This window comes from Mycteria americana, chromosome 4 (assembly GCF_035582795.1).
Source record: "Mycteria americana isolate JAX WOST 10 ecotype Jacksonville Zoo and Gardens chromosome 4, USCA_MyAme_1.0, whole genome shotgun sequence".
Taxonomy (NCBI): domain Eukaryota; kingdom Metazoa; phylum Chordata; class Aves; order Ciconiiformes; family Ciconiidae; genus Mycteria; species Mycteria americana.
In genome coordinates this window covers 59,606,508-59,621,031 of record NC_134368.1, presented here as the reverse complement: position 1 = coordinate 59,621,031, position 14,524 = coordinate 59,606,508, and the positions used below count along the sequence as shown (strand labels likewise).

Sequence of the window (14,524 nt, the reverse complement as noted above, 5' to 3'; positions counted from 1 at the left end):
ACTACTTTAGGGATACACCAGCTATTTGATTAATTGAGGAATAACCAACTCAAAATATATTTGAAGTGTAAATGAATCACAGTGCTCAGCTGTTTATTTTTCCCCTTTTCTGATGAGAACACTGAGTTTGCTTAAAGTTGCTGATTAAAACCAATACAGGTAGGCCCCATACTCACACCTGCTTACTTTCTGCTGCCTTAGAAAAAAAAATAATAATCCTACCATCTGGAGGAGACATGCAATCCTCCATCTCACTTGGGATGGAGTTCGTCCTTCCCGCACAACGCCTAATTAAATACGCTTTGTGCACGCTGCCCCTGCCCCTGCAGAAAGTGTTTAAGACGGAGCAGGGTGCCAAGCCCGCGGGCAGAGCACACAGCTGGGACATGGATTCCGCATGGTGGCGGCTCACGGCTGCTTGTCATCCAGTCCCCAAGATGAAGTAGGGGTCCCTGGCCTACGGCATCTCCTGTGTTGGTCCTCCTGATACAGCGGTGTTATGTCCGTCCACCCGTCTACGGTGCAGAGCAATGAAAAAATAAAGCGGCTCTGCGCAGCTCTTCCAGGCTGTAAAAACTGTCTTTCATCCTCAGTGTCAAATGCAAGGCCTGTCTGCTGCTCACGCCTCCTTCTGTCTTCTGTGCTCTGTCTCCTTCTGGCCATCCAGGCAGCAAGGGCACAGAGGCAATCTTTTCCCAGCAATGTGTATAATGCTGTAGGCTTACATCTCCAGAAAGACTTGCGCTGGAAACATCTCCAGAGCTGCTTGGGATTGTCACCTCGCTGGTCCTTCTCCCAACAGCAGCCACCCGAGGCGAGGTGTATGGCCGCGTTTCTCCTGCCGTAAGGGGAGGATGTGCCTCCCAGCGTCCTGCGCCCTGGATCAGAGGGCAAAGTGCCCTCGCTGACACGGCTTCCTATGGTGACTTGGGTAACTCACTTCATTAATGGCACTGTAATCAACACTGGGGGCACTGATGGTGGTTACCGTGATTTTGGGTGTCCATAATGTAGTGTCTTTGGGTGGCTCAGTGTGACCTCCCAAACACCTTGACAATCTAGTTACCTAAGTGCTAGTCCTAACTGGTCTAAGTCCAGCTTTCCCAGTTTTAAAATATGAGTAATGAATGCTACTATATATATCTCAGGGGTTCTGTGAGGAGAATTAGTGTGCAATTCTTTATTTGCAGAAGTTTTGGGAGAGTAGTAAACACCAGATACTAGGAGTAGCTGCTCCTTTCCGCAGAGCTGCTTACCACGAGAAATGACTCAAAAACATCTGCCATAAATTGACATGGATTCCATGAACAGGTGAGAAAGGTATAGGCTAGACTTCATTTCGAGTCCAATAAACAATAAAACTCCTTTGAATTGACTGGGACCAAACTACTGAGTGAGAGGCTAAGTGTCGAAGGGATCTGGCGTTTTGGACATTTTGCTGTTGCTTTGTTCTTTAAAATAGGAAGGGCTACCTACCATGGCAAGTGTTGACCATACCGGGGTGAGAGGAAAGGTAAAGAATAATGAAAGGTCAATCATGCAGCAGCGTCCCTTTAAAAAATATATTTGTGTTCATGATTTAAAGAAACATGAAGAGGTACAGGAAGGTTTCACTGCTTAGGTTCTCTAAGGGGTTTATAATTCATTTAAACATCTCCCTAGGTTATTTTTCTGAGCACTTCAGGAGCACTAGGAACACTTCTTTGTGATGTTTTACTGACAGGAACATGCAAGGATAGCCTGGTTTTTTCTGTTACCTTTTGGATTATACCAGTGGCAATTAGCTATGCAAGGAGGATCAGCTACAACAGGGTGTTAAAGGAGATGTGTGACCTTTGGCCTCTGCTCCCGGGATTACTACTTTATCACTTTTTTCAGCATGTGCAGACTGGACTGGCTCCTAGAACAAAAGCCTGAAGCAAAACCTACTTTTTCTGGGTCTCCTGAATCTGAGAGATCTTTGGTTTTATTTTGTGATTGTTATTAAAACTTTCTAAAGAAGAAATACAGTGCGTGATGTTCATAAAACAACACAAAATACAGTTTTCAAGGTTGCACTTTTTGTTTGTAATAAAATCGTATCACTGAAACTACTCTCACTGCCATGCAGTTCTGAAGAGTTCAATTCACTGGCAGCAGAAGCGAGCGCCCCACATTTCATAGAAAATGTTTTATGTATTTAGATGATGACTTAAGAAACAGCGAGCCATATCTTCAGGTGTTGCAGAACAATTAGGTAATTTATGCTACTTGAAGATCTGCCTTACAGTTTTAAAATGGCCAATGGAAAACCAAATACCTTCTATAGTACATGTAGAAATTAACCCTAAAATATTTACATTCAACAAATGCAACTGAGTATTTGGATGAAGACGATTTAGCGTGCTCTGCTGTTCTATACTGGAATGAATCCATCACAGAGCTGGCTTCTCCCTGTTTCAATATTAAAACAAAAGGGGTATGCTTGCAGTGCAGCACCCTGGGAGTTCAGCTCAGAAGTCCAATTAACAACAACTAATTCCCCATGCTGCCTATTTACCCCTAAGAGCTGGCTAGATACAGTAAGTCATGCATTTTGTATTTAAGTTCTTAATGCCCAGAGGATAACAAAAATCTATCCTGATCACTTTTTATTTTCATCATATGAAGACAGAAGAAAGCATCCCCTCTTCCCCCTTCAGTTACGTGTATCCATATCTCAGTGCTAAGTCTATGAAAGGAGCTGTCTCCTGCCTTCTCCCTGTGCCTCCCTACCCTTCTTCTTCCTTATGCCTTCCTTCTTCAAGAAGACAGGAAGGTAACAATCCCTTTGGATGTGTTTTCTGTGTAGATAAGTACATCTTAAAACAATGTAGAATTATTTACCTTCGAGCGATGATGTGCTGCTCATTCACTGGACCAAGTTTACTGCCCTTTAGAGTGTCACACTGCGTTCTACACAGCGTATAGTCCCCTCACACTGGTTTTCAGTACAGCAGCTATCAAGGTAGTGCCCTGCTGTGAACGTATTTTAAAAGCTATAACTGTAACATACTGTAAATGGTAGTGGCCATGCTATAACATGCTAAAGATTAGGCAAATGCTTTCAATAATTAGTATGATCTTCTCCAACTCAATTTTGCTTACAATGTAAGTCAGATTTGAACCAAATTCTCCAAAGGTAAAAGTCCAGCACGTTACTACACACTTTAAATGCAAAAGGGAGAGAAGCAGAGAGAGAGAGAGAGTGCGCATATATGCGCACATGAGGCTTTGGTTATTCCTCACTAGGTACAACCTAAACAGTACATTAAAAATTAGGGACACATTAAAATGTCTAGCTATCTGTCCAGATACACTTCTACTGGTGTTTAACAGGAAAAAATTAAGGCCTACAGGTACCCATATACATCTGTATTTATGAAGTTTTGCAACAAAGAAATAATGCCATATAACACAAGATCGCCATGGCTGAAGGGAATTTGGAAGAAGAAGGAAGTGGTTTGAGAAGAAAACAATGGAGCGTATTAAAACGTAAAGTATATCACACTGCTGGATAGCAACACAAAGTGTGACGCTGTGCTGAAAAAAACCGCCTGGATCAATGTTAGGTAGCTGTGCCTACAGAGCAGCAGGTTATTGTACAGAAAGCTGCCTACAAAATATTTCTGCAACACTGTACTTCGCTGTGCATGGCAAAAACCCCAGAAGGTGTTATTTTTTCATGAAGCTGTGATGAACTTGGCTTATGCTTGGGATCAGACTGGCTGCTCCTTACGGGGGTTTCTGAGCTGCATATTTGCAGATTCAAGGCCAAATTTTCAGAGGGGCTCAGAGCCAGCTTTCCAAGCACTCAGCTGCCAAGCAGCAAGCCAGGCTTCTCACAGGTCCAGGAATCGGAATGGCTGAGCGGGAACCGAGCTCTTCTGAACATCCCAGACTAATTGGCTGATTCTTCTCTTAGCAGATATGCCTGTGACAGAAGTTGAGACAGCTGAATGCAGTATTTCTGACACACTCAGATGTGAATTTTAGTACCTGCCTGTACAGAGCTGGCAGGTGCAAGCAGGGGCCTCCTCTGAACTTCTGAAGAAAAGCGTTGGCTGCATCTTGTTCTCAAGCAGATTTTTAGATTGCTCTGCACCCTCCTCCCTGTGAGCAGCAGAAAGAGCAAAAGTCTGACAGGCTGATCCTGAAACAGGGCTCTGTGGAGAGCAACACTAAACCTGCATTTGCCTAACACCCCATGGTCAAACTTCCCCCTCGCTGGGAAGCAGAGGAGGACAGAGGCACTAATGATTCTCTCCCTTCTAAAGCCTCTAGATTTTAAGTGCTTTGAGGAGATTGAAGACAAGCATTAAATTTTGATTAAAGGGACACTGCCAACTTATATTAAGCTTCGAATGTAGGGTTTTGTAACAGGCAGGCGTAGGTGGATGGGAGCTTGTATTTTGGGTGTAAATATTTCTTTGCAACAGGACGAAGACAAGTATCTTTGAGCTCAGAACAGAAGGCATCAAAAATTAACTTGATTAGAAACAAAAGTAGCATGCTGCCGTCTAGTTTTGCTGCTGAGAGAGAAAGAAATGCAGATGGGAGATACCGCGTAGCTTCCCAAATCTATTACATCCCGCCAGTTAAGTTTGGTGTGTAAGAAGCTTGGTTGTTTGTTGTTTAATGTGGTTTTAACAGTGATAAAAAGCCACGCTCAAGTCCTATTTTGAAGAACTGACTGGGGACTAGAGTGAAAGGAAAGGTTACCACAGGTAAGCTGGCACGGGGACTAAGCTGCACCTAGTTAAATGCCTTTGCCTCTGCTTTTACTTTATAGTGAATACATACAGGTCAAGCTATCTTGTGTTTAATGTATGGTCCACTGCAGCTGACTGGGGAGTAGCTAATTACTTTCAACGACCAGAGAGATTTCCTGCAACTCATTTTGCCTATGATGGGAGCCAGATCTGAACCAAATTTTTCAAGGGGAGAGCCTAAAAGACAGCACCTCACTGTAGCTTTAATGTACACTAACCCTATATGGAAAAAGTATTACCCAGAAATGCTCATTCTCAGAGAAATGATGGGAATGTGAATCCAGATCTTCATCTGATAAAAACCAGCTCCCTGAACAGAGCTGTGCTGATTTATAATAGCCAAAGGTCTGACCCCACATCCCAACAAGAATTAGCTGCAGCCACAGAAATCTTCTGCGGGAAAGATGTAGCTCAGTTTGGTCTCGGCTCGACCAAAAGCTGGGTCTCTGCTGCAGGTTCCTCTGCTATCTTTGCAATATTCATTCGAACAAGCCTTTCACGGGAGCAGGCCAAAGAAATCAAAGTGAGAGGCAACAATGGCCGTGATTTTCTTTTTTTTCCTCCTAGAGCACAAAAGAGCGAAGCAGACCTCAGATAACCAGCCCTGTGGCTTCAGATACATTTTGAGTGCAATGATAGTGCCTCCTTCCAGGGTCCGTGCAGCAGGTGAGAGGTGCTTCCCAAAGCTGTAGCATTAAGTATATGTGATATGTAACAGGGAGGATGAAATAAGGCCGTGCTACTGCAGTGGAGATGGTAGAGTGCGGAAGAGCGCTGGAACACAAATTGAAAACTACTTGTTAAACAAGGTTAATTTGTTCTCCTTCCACAGTGTAAAATGGCTTCAAACACTTCTAAACTAGGTCATTTGACTGCTCAAGAAATACATGGTGCTAGGCAGCTGTCTTTAGCAACAAGTTTATTGGAGAGTTTGATTGCATCCCAAAAGCATGCTAGATATTTCTGACCATATCAAAGAAAACTCAACTATATTATCAAGGCACACTAATGAGGTGGTTTGTTTAATTGAAATACTTTAAGTTTCCATGTAGTACAGCATGAAAAAATCATTATTTTCATTAGATGAGCTACTCGTTAGCTGAAAATCTAAGTTACAAAATATCACAGTGTGAGATAATAAATACATTGTAAAATGCATTAAATCCAGGTTATTAAAAGGAATTTCTATTTAAAATATATAGCCATGTAATTTGAGCATACTTCCTAGTATTAGGAATCAGGTTTAGTTCTTTGAAAAATATAGCCCAACCCAAAGGACCTCATCGTGCTCTCATTGCAGTCACTGTCAAAACTCTGACCCATTATAGCTTGGATAAATGACTTCATTATCCTGTGTCACAATTCTGTAGTAATGGGTTTTGTGTGTAGCAGGTAGAAGTTCTGAGACTCACCTAAAGGGCCTGATCTTGGCCTTGAATTCATCACTGCTCTAGTTGATGCAAACATTAAAAGCAAATCAAGAAGCACTATATAGCTTGTATTTTTAGGGGCAAATGTTTACCTAAAAGTGTAAGTCTTGGAGACTTTGTGAGTTTTATGTAAGAGCACACATCTTCACGGGACATCTCCCATATCTTTGGTGAGAAGTAGTTTAAGAACTGTACTGATCTCCTCAAGAGGTTGCAATTTGAGACCATGAGGAGTTTGGGTGAAAAGGGAAAAATGGCTGGAGATCATTCAGTCCAACCCCTCTGCTCAAAGCAGGGTCAGCTGGTGCAGTTTGCCCAGGACTATGTTGAGTTGGGTTTTGAATATCTCCAGGGATGATGACTCCACAACCTCTCTGAGCAACCTGTTCCAGTGTTTCACCACCCTCACAGTAAATAAGTTTTATCTTATGTATAAATTGCATTTCCTGTCTTTCAGTATTTCCTGTATTTCTGGCTCTGTGTTCTTTACTCCCCCTTGCTCAGTATTTATACAGATTGGTAATATTCCCCTTGAGCCTCCTCTTCTTGAGGCTAAACCAGCTCAGGGTCCTAATCTGCATACCGAGAGCTCTTCCGCATCACTAGCATTTAAACATTGATCTGAGATGAGGAGGAAATTGTATTTTGGTTACTGATTCACAGATGTTCTTGGTCCATGTGAAAAAAGAGTAATGTAAGACTCTGGTGCAACTATTGCTTTGTGTAGTTGTACAACAGGACCAAGTTTTCTCCTTCTTCCCTGCCCGCCCCCCCCCCCCCGCCTTTCTATGTCTTAGACTAACGAGGGTATTTTGTCCTCAATTCTCATATCAATGGTTCCTTCCTAACTTATTGCTATACATATGCCAAGGGATCTTCTGCCTCATCTCACTTGTGCTGTCTCTCTGTCTCCTCCCTTGCTGAGGGATTAGTCCACCAGCACTGTGAAGGTGTCCTTATGGCATTACTCCGTCACTAATCTAGCCGGCACAGGTCACCACGGTTGTGCAGAAACAGCCCCAAGGTTTAGCAGCCACATCTTAATTCCTGAGGAGTCTTAGGCATGCATTCAGGTTGCCTCCACATGTTGGCATCCAGAGATGTTGACACATCTTCACAGCTATTGCTCTCCCTGCCAGCTAGAGTCAAATCAGCGCTGCTGAACGGTGCCACCAAGAGCACATGGACATGGGAGGAGATACAGGAGGACTGCTGAAAGATCCCCTTAGCCAGCAAGCCAGCCAGCAATTCAGGAGAGCGTACAGATTACAGATGGTGCAATAATCTCACAACTGGCCAAATTTGGAGCCTAAGCAATACTTATATGGAGATGAGCATACATTAAAGGCTGCCAGTGTGACAGCAGAGAGGGCCAGTATTGAGGCTTGCCCAGGAATTGGCACGATGCCCCCACATAGCCACCTGCTGAGATCATTCATGCCAGAAATGCAAGTAATCCTGGTAAGGCAGGTGCCTGGGGGGATCAAGTCCTTAGTCAAAAACAAAAAAGAAATGCAACAACCCAAGCCCAGGCCACCCTTTCATACACCTGGCAAGAGCCCCTCTGCAGTCAGCTCGCAGACTGTAAACTCTGGAGGTTGGAGCAGAAGGGATGAGAGCTGCACCCCATGCTCCTGCCTCTTCCCTCAGTCAGGAAAACAGACTTTTCTTCCTTTGTGGAGGCAAAGTTGCACATCTTTGTGTTATCTCTTGCTCCTCTCATTTTGTGTGGGTTTTGTTAAACATTTTTAGAAGCCTTTCTTTTTTTTTTTTTCCTACTGGCGCCAACAGGGATGTGGCTTGCAGATTAGTACTACTGTTAGCTCTCTTTAATAGGGCTTTTCTTATCCCATTTAAGTAGAATAAAGAAGCTTCATTTGTTAGCTTAAAAAAAATCAAGACTTTAATTCTTGATCATTGCTCCCAAGAGAACCCAGTTGGAGTTCTCTCATCATCATTGATCAAGTCTGAACTTTTTTTGTTTGCTATTCAATTTCATTTGCTTTCATCGTTTCATAACAGGCTTTGAGCCCCGCTGAAACAGAGGATGGGGCTTTAACTATATTGCGATGAAGTCCCTGTAGCAATGGAAAACTGCTACATAGCATTTAGCTATGTACTCTCCCTTCCATAAAACCTGCATTTACATTGAATGAAAATAAACATGCTAACTATTTTAATCATAATAATAAATATTCCATATGACTCTTTCTTCTTTTATATTATTTATTTGTGGTAGAGAGACTGACAGTCAATTTCTCTGATTTCAGACCAGAGAGAGATTTTTATCTCAGACCAGTGTAAAAATCTTTCTGATTACTAAACTGCTGTAGATCACTATCTGGATCCACTGCTAAAATGATATCCATGGAATGAAGCTTGCTTCTGCGACGGGTAAACTTGGTCTGATGTTTTATAAATGATATTTTTTTCTTAAGAGATCCCAAGGATGAGTTTGCAAGCGGGATCAGCATAGAGACCGAGTCTGCAAAGCAGTTTTCCAGTTAGCGTACAATCCATCCAGACCCTTTCTCTGGTTGCTTGTGCCTACCATCTCCTACATGAGGAGATGCTCAAGTCGGCTTTTTATCTGTAAAACCTTTCCTAGATTTGCTCTCTGAGTGCTCCTGGGGGGTGAATGTTACCCAGGCTGCCAGCCCTTGCATAGAGAGAAAGCTGTTGTGCTAATCTGATCAAGTATAAGCCACTGTTGGACCATTCCTAATAAAAGCAAGGCAAAGCTGATCTACTGGCTATAATTTTTGTTCTTCAGGGTCCTTGTAATTTTCTGTATGGGCAAAACCCCAGTTTCCAGAGAGGGTCTGAGTAAGACAGCGAGGCCCTGAAGTAGTCTATCTGCTCCGCCTCTGCTGCTTTTCAGCTTAGTTTCTGTGCTCAGGGTGCTCATCTGCGTTTCTAGGCTTCTCCTAGGGGTTTCATGGCTCACATGCCTGAAGGAAGTCATCAGCGTAAGTTTTGGGGGCATTAAAGACGTTTACCTGGCAGAAACAATACAAAACACGTGTTCCTTCAGCCACAGCTGGCAGAGAGGAGGAGACTGCTGAAGACTTGAAGGCAGGAGCGTAGCCAGCAGGTGGTCATTTGCCACAGGAAAGCAGGCACACGGCTCCTTCTAGCGAGGAGCGGTATGTGGCTCCAGTTCGGTCCAGCTGATACTGCCCCAGTGCCCCAGGTTTTCCTTGCTCGGGGTCTGCAGCCAGCTTGCGGTTTCTCCTTGGAGGGCTGGGCTGTGGGAAGAGAGCTCTCTGCACCTTGCCAGTGCATGGGAACAGCTGCAGTTTGAAACATATACATACTTTTTTACCCCGAGCAGTTTCCAATTAATGTGCAGATGGAAACCACATAGATGGTCTGTGGGAGAGAATCCTTGCTTGGCAAAGGACAGATTATTGCTTTTATGAAATGCCATAAGAGCATTAGTAGCAGAATGCCTTGCTTTTTAAGATCCCAGCTCCCTGTTCAGGAAGCTCAGATTTGTACTAAAGGACTAATGTTGCTGGAATGTAAACCTGTCATTTCATGGAACTGAGATGCAGAAGATAGTCAGGAAAATCCAACTTCTGTAAAAATTACACCATTTTGTATACAAGGGAGGGAAGAGTAAATTTTGCAGGGGGGAGCCTGTCATGGTTTAGCTGTCAAGGGCAGGAGAACTTAGAAACATCAGTGGGCACCTAGCAAAATAGCGGGGACATGAGGAAAGCCCGGAAAAGTGCACCTTCCCTCACTCTCATTTGGAATCAGCATCCCGAATAGGTGCCATTTTTGTGCACATTATTTTTCAGATCCTCACAGCTTTATCCAGAACACGACATTTTTCAGCCTTGAACTCCACAATGAAGACGTTACAGTAGGATACCTTCATTTCAAGAAAATGTTAGGTCATGTGGTTTACCCGTGTGAATCCCTTGACACCCGTTACGTGGCTGGAAGTGCTACACAACTCTGAATATCAAAGTTTTTATTTTGAAAGGACAAGAGGAGACTGGAGAATCCTAGTTTTAGGCACCTTGGATTTAAACATTTTAGACTTTAATTTTTCTCAAACTTCCCCATTTGCAAAACAAGAACAAATTCAATCTTTGCTTGTCCACTGTGATTTTTGAGATAATTACCTGCACATAAGTACTTCGCAAATAATTACTTTGTAAACAATCACTTATAAAGCCTTTAGAGATCTTCAGATGATAAGTGGCAGAAAAATGCAGGACATGATCATCCTTTCTATTTTTTTCTCTTAGCATCACTATAACTCGTTCTGTTCCTCTACATTTTTCCACAAATATTGCCAAAGAAGGAATGATATTGCCAAGGAATCACATTGCCAGAGAGCGTTTTTAAAGTCAAGAGGCAGATTTTCTTCTGAGTTCTTTTTTTATTACATAAATGCATTGTCATTCCAGTTTCCAAGCATGACTAGTACAGCTAATTGCTCTTTCATCCACTGAAATTTGAGCTGATTAGGTCAGGGTGAAAGTAAAAGGCTTTTGCCATATTGTACGTGGAATATATTGTACGTGGAACCTACGGGGCAGGTTCCACCTGGCATCATCACGTCTCAAATGGGTTATTTTGGGTTATCGTAATAGGCCGGTTATCAACTGGGTTATTAATACAACAGGTTCTCCCTAAGCACATCCAGGCGATTGGATGGTTAATCCATGACAATTTTGTCTTCATGTATGGAACCCGCAAATAATAGATACAATAAATATGTCAAAAAGCACACTGATAAGCTTTGCAAACGAAAATGTATTCTGAACTGCACATATGGACTAAAAATTTATGATTTTCATGGGGATAAATCTCTACGCTGAATGGCATTGTGTCGTGAATAACTTAGATTTCCTTCTGCAGATGGATCCATCCTCAATAGAGGGCAGTAGAGGATGAAAATGTAACTGTTGATCTATTCACTTTGTTGTGTTCAGATCAATTCTCTAGTATTCTTTTAACCATCTTTAATATGGACCCTTTTATCTTAAAAAAGGAGGAAGTAAGAGTGTTGGCCATCTGGGAGACACAGTGCCAACACCCAGATGTTAGCATCCTTCTGTACCATTTACTTGATCAACACAACATCAAGTTGTGCTGGGTGGGTGGGTGGGAGAGTGAAAGCACGGGAAGAAGAGAAGTCAGCGTTTTCCTGGAAGGGGAAGGTCGCTAGTTCTGTGCCTTCACAAGGGAAAAATCCTGGCATTGCTTCATGACTGCAGTCTATTAGCTCTTAGCAGCCCTGGGAAACAGCACTAAATTCTCTCAGTGAAAACAAATGAAAAGGTAGAAACTTCCCCGTGCATGTGTCAGTATAATTATTCTGCCAGAAATAATAGAAGACCTCAACTACCTAGAGGTTTTGCCTAAAGCGAGCAAACTCTGCTGGCTTCAGCCCCAGGAGGGAAAGCCAAGTACCCCAGCTGGGTGCGGGGAGGGGGCGGCGCTGCCCCCGGCAAGCCGGCGGGAGCTTTGGCAGCAGTAGCCTTTGCTGGCCATTCAGGCCAGGCAGGGTGGCTGCGGTGCTCGGGGCAGGGAGAGCAAGGCGTTGAGACGAGGCCGGGAGAGGAAGACAAAGCCCGACTGAGGGAAGAGCTGGGACGTCAAGGAGCTGGGGCACAGCCAGGGTGGGAAAGGCCAAGGTGGAGCAAAAGCAGGGCAAAGCTTTGAGCGGCCGTCCGAATGTGCTGAAGTCTAGACCTAAACACCATGCTGAATCCTCAAGCACCTCTGTGGGGTGGCCTTGGCACAAGTTAGCCTTCTTGGGTACAAGGCTAGGCCTGTATCTATGCTTGGTTGCTTTATGATGCATATCACAAAAGCATAATTTGGTTCTAAGTGTTACAAATAGCATGGTCCTTTCCACAACGTTCACTGGGCAAAGCAATGATGGGATGTAAATACACTTGTAACATATGATGTAAGTCTGCCTTTTTCTACCTGCCAAGCATGGGTATGTTTGGCATCTCAGTGTCTTCTCCTTCATCTCCCAGCTTGCTCCCACAGCTTTGTTCCTCGCCTTGCCAGGGCCCTTCCCATCACCGCTGTCTCAGATCTGCTGCTTCTCTTAGTTCTGCCACATGCAGCCCCAGTGCTGATGGCCACGTTACCCTCTCTGTACTACCACCATGTCATTCCCGCTGTATTGTTCCTGACTGTGCCATCTTCAGTTAGATCCCCACCACTCATATTTAACCACCATGAAAGATCCAGGCCTTTAGGCTTTTTAATCAGCTATAGTAATTAAAGGCTGCTAGAGGTCAGCTGGAGTTCTTACAATTCAACAGCACATAAAGGAACTGCCAATACTTTATTTATCCCTATGAAGTAAAACTCCTTTCTGGTCTCTGTCTTGCTCAAACCTGATTTCTGTTCAGTTTTTGTACCTCTCTGAATTTTGGTCATGGCAAAGCCTTGAATTTTTCAGAATTATGTACGTACTATGTATGTACATTCCTATGAGCAAAATGTATGAGAAATTGAATTAAAACTACTAAAATGCTTCTGCTGGCTTAGAATATGTCAGCTATATGAATAGGGTACACATTGTAGCTTTCTGCATCGGCTTGTTCTCATACAGAATAGCAGACAGCACCTGAGGTAGCCCACAGTGCTACCTCAGTATAGGCTATGTATTCAAGCCTATCTTCCTCAGTATTGACTGAGAGATGCAGCAAGTCTACTCCAGTTGACAACAAAAAGCAAGAGTCTGGTCAAAGAAAAGGACAGGGAGGAAGAGTCTGTTGTGAATTTGGATGGGGGAGTTCAAATAATTTGAGGTTTCAAGGGGAAGGCCTTTTTGGTCCAGAACATGTTATGCAGAAGTCACAAATGTTGGATCTGAACTCAGTTTGGAGGCAGATTATGAAAGGCCCTTGGAAGACCAGTAAGAAGGGGAGGGAAAAAGTTGCTTCAAAGGGATGAGGAACAGGATGTCCATATAGAAGGGTTTCCAGTGGGGTCCGACAGCAACATAAGGTGGGGTAGAGTGAGAGTGAGTCCTAATCCCCCCAGTCTCTCACAGCAGTCACCACAGCTAGGCACCTTTCCATAAAAAGCAAACAAGCAAATGAACAGAAAGGCAGAGCCACCACTCCGGGAAGATTTTTTGGATGGGTATCTGCCTGCATCAGCCAGAATTCTTCTGGTCCTTCTTTTCCATAATATCCTACGTACCAAGCTTACATGGGCTGCACTTAAGAAAAAAAAAAATCACAATCTTTCCCTAAATACTTCCCTCGTCTGTAAACGCCAATATCAAGATGGCCAGAAGTTTCACTAGGGAGAGAAGCAAGACGTTGCTGTCTTCCCAGTCCCTGGTGGCTGAGCTCCTCTGCCTTATAGCTAACCTGCTGCAGCAGCTCTGTTCAAAGCTGAAAAACTCCCACTGGTGATGCTAGTAGACTTGGGTCCCAGCGATGAGAGCTGCCTTCTGCAGATGTATCGGCGCAGCCAGCTCAGTAGCACATTTTTCCGGGAGGTGATAAGACTGGTTGGGACAGTAAATAATTAGCTTTTCTGCCTTTGGCTATAGAAATGATTATGAATTTTTAAGCAGTGAGAGTGATTGAAGCCATTTCTGTTTGGTTTCTTTTAGTTGTGTTGCAAAGTTTAGCTTCAAGAAGGAAAATACCCTCAGAGGAGGTTGACAGACAGGTGGGAAAATACAAAAATGCCAAGAGATCAGAGGTAAGTCAGTGAGCATTAAAAGCTGGGGGGGAAAGTCTTGATAAACGGGGGTGGCTTTCATAACAAAGGAATTATCTTTCTTGTTCAGTCCTTCCTTTATCTGATAACAGGCTATTCCCCGAGAAAGTTGGGTCCTGGGAAGTTAGTTTCAAGCAAATGTTGAACATGAAAGTTCATTTTTTTGGCAGAAGTTGCTTTCTCTTTAATTTATTCATTTTTGTAAATTTATCCTACTCTTTCTTTTAATTAACAGGATGCTGAAAGATACTGTGGAGAGGAGTTGTCTCCATTAAGACACAGATAGGATTTAATCCCAGAAGTATACTACCTCCCCCATGGCCTGCTCAAGGCTGCCTGGCTACGCCTCCTCTGCTGAAGGCAGTTCTGCCTCCAGGACTCTTGTCCTCTCTGGCAGACTGGCAGTAAGGGGTCCCCTGATGCTACGTGTTGCGACGCTGGCTCTCGAGCAACCTACTTGGCACAGCAATGAACCTGGAGGTACTTCGGGTTTTGCACGCAATGCCTCATACGTATTAACTTTATGTCTTGCCTTGTCACCTGAAATCAATATTGATAATAATAAATACATTAGCAATTAAT

General features: G+C 43.5%; 1 long non-coding RNA gene across 1 annotated transcript in view; it reads right to left on the bottom strand.

Annotated features, from left to right (window-relative positions):
* LOC142409337 (uncharacterized) overlaps positions 1-14,524 on the bottom strand; it is a 115,491-nt gene that overhangs the window by 2,001 nt on the left and 98,966 nt on the right. Inside the window, exon 3 of the long non-coding RNA XR_012775577.1 lies at positions 2,866-2,997. This is a non-coding gene — a long non-coding RNA (uncharacterized LOC142409337). The remainder of the gene's footprint in view (positions 1-2,865; positions 2,998-14,524) is intronic.